This window comes from Asparagus officinalis, chromosome 2 (assembly GCF_001876935.1).
Source record: "Asparagus officinalis chromosome 2, Aspof.V1, whole genome shotgun sequence".
In the NCBI taxonomy this organism is placed as follows: domain Eukaryota; kingdom Viridiplantae; phylum Streptophyta; class Magnoliopsida; order Asparagales; family Asparagaceae; genus Asparagus; species Asparagus officinalis.
In genome coordinates, this window is record NC_033795.1 from 66,610,973 (window position 1) to 66,616,779 (window position 5,807).

The 5,807-nt window shown below is 42.2% G+C and overlaps 1 long non-coding RNA gene across 1 annotated transcript; it reads left to right on the forward strand.

The window, feature by feature from the left end:
- Window positions 64–1,042, forward strand: LOC109829581. Its single transcript, XR_002244077.1, has 3 exons — window positions 64–165; window positions 270–334; window positions 961–1,042. It is a non-coding gene; the product is annotated as an uncharacterized LOC109829581 (long non-coding RNA).

Genomic DNA, 5,807 nt, shown 5'->3' on the forward strand with positions numbered 1-5,807 from the left:
AGATATAGTTCATGAACCAAGTCAAGCAAGAACAAAAGGAAGGCCTAAAGGGAAGAGGTTAAAGCCATTGAGAGAGATCCGCAAATGCCGGCCTAGGAAATGCAAATTGTGTGGAAAGCGAGGACAAAATCATGATAGTAGAAATTGCCCTCTAAAGTTGTCGAGGTAGTGTCTTATTTTTTTTAGTAATACTAATGCTATTTTTTTGAAAGCTTTTTTTAAAATGTTGGTGCAACCATGCAATAATCTTTAATGTGTTTTTTTTTGAGTGATTCAATGGAACAAGATAATATTGATGAAGCCACTGATGATTTAGAAGATTCCTTTGAGGAAGGTAATGGTTAATACATACGGAATAACTTGTACATTGCTATTTTTTCAATATAATGTGATTTTTTGAATATAACGTGTTCCAAGTATCCACATCTATTTGGATACGGATGCGGTACATTCGCGGATATCCATATCTTTTTACATTGTCATTTGAGACCTATTTTGATCTGAAAAATCCCCTAATGACACTGCTAAGCATGAAAGCAATCATCCATAGTAAAAACCATGGAGTCTCGGTTGGTTTAGTTTAAACCGACAATTATGTGCCAGAATCTCCAACATCTCTGGAAAAACTAAGGTCATAATCATTCCCCCAACACTATCTGGCTTCTATGATATGTGAGACTTAATTATCATGTCAAGAACCACTCTATTCAATTAACTTGTTGGATTGTTGGTTAACAGTGTATATATATCAAGCTAACATTAATTCTTATCAGGTTGATTGTCAGATACGCCTTGTTTGTCTGCTTAGTTACGTGTATATTCTTAAATATGCTCATATTTGAAATTGTACTGATAATGCATACCAACTTTAATGACAATAAATAAATTTAGCACTAATTGTAAGTAGACCCATGAAGTATCTCTGTTTGAACACTTTGATCTTAATGTTTTTTAATACAGATGAAGTTCTCACTATTGCGTGAAGTTTGATCAAGGTTGGCGGAGTAAAATTCAAGGACAAGACATCGTTGGGGAAATGGCCTTCATTGCTGCGAGTGTAGCTATAAAAAGAATTTATTTTTGTTGTAGTTATCAACTTGTTTACTTTTGTTGTAGTTATCAACTTATTGGGGATTGTTTGCTAGAGTTATCAACTTGTTGTATTTATCAACTTGGTTTAACTCCTAAGATTCTACTGCTGATGTTCGGATGCCTCCAAAAATTGTATGCTTATTTCATGAAGCTGTATGTTCTTTTCTTTCCTATTCTTGTTGGATTCAGATTATAACTTTTTAAGACAGGCTTCAGATTCGTTTGTATGTATTTTGGTGGTGTAATCCAGTATGCATAAAGCCTCAAATGTTATTTTGTGAAAAATAACTGTTATTTGGTGATCCGACTTCAAATGTCATGGAGATATATGGTTTTCTTTCAGCTTGTGATTATCTAGTTTTCTGATTACTTGATTTGTAAATCTAACAGGCTGCTGTCAGTTATGCTGCTGGGGTTTTGTTCAGGTGAGTCAGGGCATTATTGTTTTCTCTGATTCTGTGACGCCAATACAAAATAGCATGAATGATCATGACATAGCTATTAAGTATCTGATTTATACATTACCATCAGTAGCAATTAAGTATGCAATACTTATGAACACCGACCTAGATACTCTGGACAGCCCATAAAATAAGCGCTCACTTGCATGTCCTAATAAAAAAGAATTCATCACTCCAGCATATCCTCATTACCCTTTTGGCCACCAACGTTCCCAATCCAAAGATCACCAGCAACAAGCATATCATGTCTGTGTTTACATAAAGGTGCATATAATATCAATTTCAATCAAATACATCAAATACAAATCTTACTCATCCAATAATACATTCTTACACCCTACTTAACACAAATCCAATTAAAATACCAAATACAAATCCAAGAAAAATACCGAATAAAAGAACAAATACACCAAGCTTCAACAATTCCATAATATCAATTTCAATCTTTCTCTTTTCCCGAACTTCTCCAATTGACACGACACTTGAAACTTGCGGGATCACGCTCGACTGCTTCGTTTGAACAAGCCTTGCCTTTGAACCTTCGAACTCCTCTTCATCAGACACCCATTTGAAAAATCCGCAATTATTCACTTTCCAATTAGCGCATCCCAAAAACAAACGACCAGGGTTCGTCTTAGTTCCAGATCTGGAGAGTATAGCCCTCCTTCCACAATGGCATATCAATCCATGACAAGTGCTTGAAGAGGACTCCATGTACCAAAATATTCAACTTTATCATGAAACCAAATTTAGTCATGATCAGTAAGGCAAATTGAAATAGTTTGAACCTAACTACAAGAGGAGACCTTGCAGGTCATGATCAGTATCAGGCAGTAGATGCAACCATGCTGAAATTTGAAGCAAATGTGACACTTGCAGTAAAATAGGATTCAAAGATTTTTTCTCAAATGTGACACTTGCAGCAAATTTGAAGCAAATGCTGAAATTAGAACTATCCTCATGTATAACTCATTAAACAGGAACTAAGGGTTTTGACTAAAATCAGGAACTAAGGGTGACTAAAATTTGAACAACTCGGCTTTAGAACCCATCTTCACAAACAGCAAGCAGGATTAGGAAAATTCAGGTCAAATTTTTGCTCAAGTCCTCTTCCCATCTTCACAAACCATGCTGAAATTTGAAGCAAATGTGACACTTGCAGCAAATTTGACACTAAGGGTGACTAAAATCCAACAAACTCGGCTTTAGAACCCATCTTCACAAACAACAAGCAGGATTAGGAAAATTCAGGTCGGATTTTTTTGCTCAAGTCCTCTTCCCATCTTCACAAACCTCGACACACTTACAAATCAAATGCTCAGCGCAGACGAAAAAAATTAAAATTTTTGCTCAAGTCCTCTTCCCATCTTCCCATCTTCCCATCTTATATTTTTGTATAACTCATTAAACAAAAAGAACCCAAAATCTTGAAAATTAAAATTAAAATTTTACAGGAGCTAACGGCGAAGCCTGGCTCTGATCGGGTTCCGATTTCAGTGGGCCGCGTGTTAATCCACGTGCACGTCAGTTAAGGGGACGTGGGCTAGCCGTTTCGCATTTAATGCGAAGTAGTGGGCCTCTTCGTCTCTCACGCCCGATTCGGGCCGTCGTTGCAGATCGTGGTCACGAACCGTTAGATCTCGTCCGTCCAGATAAGATCCGATCTGTTCGGCCTTACCCTTCAACTGTTCCAGCCTTGAACGGTCTAATCGAGTCTCGAGTAACCGCCTAGGACTCTTAGGTATTTAATGCCCCTATCCTCTGTTAAGAGGATCTACAGGTCTCCCCGGAGTGGACCCGACTTTCTTCTTCCTCATACCCCCAATGGCGCCGAAGGTGAAGAGGGTTGTTTCCAAGAAAAGGAAAGAATCTGGTTCTTCGGGTGCTGCTGAAGGTATCTCCTTGCTTCAACTTGTGTAAGTTTAGTAGGTGTTCCTCCCCCAACTGTTCCCTGTATCGCTTGTTGCGTCTTACAGGTCGAGAGGAGGCGCCGGCTGCCGAGGAGCATCCGGCCGATCCCATTCTGATTTCGGACGACGAATCTGAAGGCCGTGCGAACTCCGCTGCTTCGGATCCCGCTCCCCAGCCGGGAGCCGAACCTTGCCTCGAAATTCCTCCCATCACGACGCTTGCTCCGGGCCAGAGGTCTGTTCCCTCCGAGTCTCAACCGTGGCAGGCCCGTATTGAAGAGTTCGAAGGTGCTGTAAGGCAGGCAATTTCCCTCGTCGAACTCGGTATGGGTAGCTTTGACAGCTTCAGGCAGTCCCTCTATGATCGCGTGGCCGATTTACGGCGATCAGGTGAAAACCGTCTCGCTACCCGTTGCGTGCGTGAACTCCGTCTCTTGGAGCCACGCATGATGGTGCTAGAGGACTTGCTACGGGGAGGTCCGGAGGCTAAAATGGCATCCTGTCTAGCTCACTTCGGGCGTCAGGAAGCCCTGGAACAGGAAACCCGCTCCAAGGAGATAGCGGATTTGGAGTCTGCGGCTAACTTTTGGGTGAGCCAACAACGTTTGCTAGAGGAGCAAGTCATTGACCTCAACCATACCATGGCTCGCCTGAGGGCCGAGTTAGGGCAGGCGGAGGCGAAGTGGAAGGCGCTCCAATCTGACGTGGTCAAGGTTAATGAGAACGCTGAGGCAGAGACTCGACGCCTGCTAGCTTTGCGCCAAGCAGATGCTGCCGCTGCGTCGAACCGCGAGGACCGGATCCGGAAGGCTGCTGAAAACAAGGCTCGGGAAGACCACGCGAGCCAGGTTGAGGCGGTCAAAGAGGAGATTTCCACCTTCAGCGTGTTCGACTGAGACTTCTGCCTCAGGACCGTATTGGGATATTTTGCTTGCTTGCTTTTTACATTTTGGGACTATGCCATGACTCTTAAAGTCATAACTTTGTTCAAATGTATTGTCTTGAAACGCTGGGTGTATGTTTTGCTTCTTTGAACATGTTATTATGACTTTCGCAATTTGCAGAAAACATAACTTTGTTCAAATGTACTGTCTTAAAGTATCAATGAGGTTTTGTGTCCGCTCATTGCTTGTGTATTGGCGAGATTTAATTTGTTTTCAGGCGAGATTTTGATCGCGGCGAGTTCCGCCTGGAAGCTAAACTCAGCTGTTGGCGAGTTCAAGCAGATGAGTAACCTCTTTTGCTGGCGAGTTTCGCTTGGAAACGCAACCCAACGGCTGGCGAGTTTATGCTGTGTGCGAGACCCGTATGATGGTGGGCTTGTGTTGAAAACCCGACCCGATTCGCCTGGCGAGTTTGAATTGTAGGCGAAAACTCGAGCAGTTAGCGAGTTGATCCAATAGTCGGGGATCCGACTGCGGGCGAAACTTGTGCCACGTGTCGGTCGGCGGGCCCAAGTGCTTGCCAGCCAAGACTCTGCAGGCGCATTAATGCCCATTTATGGTGAAGCGACCGGTCGCTTCGCCTCTCGTGCCCAATCCGATCTGTCGGTTCGGGGTTTCGAGAGCAGCCTTTAATGGCGTCGAGTTCGAAGCGTCGCAGGGCGTTTGGACCGCTTGATCGCTTGGGGTGATGAATCTCCACCGTTAAATTTTTCGGAATATATACTTGCACTTGCTCTTCTCCAGCAGAGTCCTATATATATATATATATATATATATATATATATATATATATATGTATATTTGCTATCTCATTTACTGTGATACTTAAGTTCTCCTTTTGATATTATAAATATCGAAACGAGGATGTGGTCGAGGTAAAACTCGAACCTGGAGAGCTGGGCATACAGAGCCGAGCCGCAGCAGGCTCCACAGTACTTGATCGACTTCATGACACCATTAGCAGCAAGATCTTATAACACTTGAGGAGCAATAAGGGTATAAGAAGATTTATTGAACGTCGACTTAATACCAAGCAGAAGTTAGATGATTTCAGCATTGAGGACATCGCTGGAGAATCGCAACAACATCCAGATTTTTGATAGGGTAGCGATTATCACCAATTTAGGAGAATTTTTTGTCACTACTTCAAGAAGAAGTTAGAGCTAGTCTAAGTAAAGCAGGGAGATATACCCATAGTGAAGGAAGAAATCAAAACCAGAATAGTAATAATGACAATGGCAAAAGAACTATTACGGAATCTAGAGAATCCTAGCAGCGGAAGAAAAAAAAATTTACACAGCAACAAGTACAATATAAGAAAGGAGCACGATGTGATTCGTGAGCGCCGAAGTAGCTCAAAGTACGGAGTACATGTTACAACCACAACAAGATCAAACAAG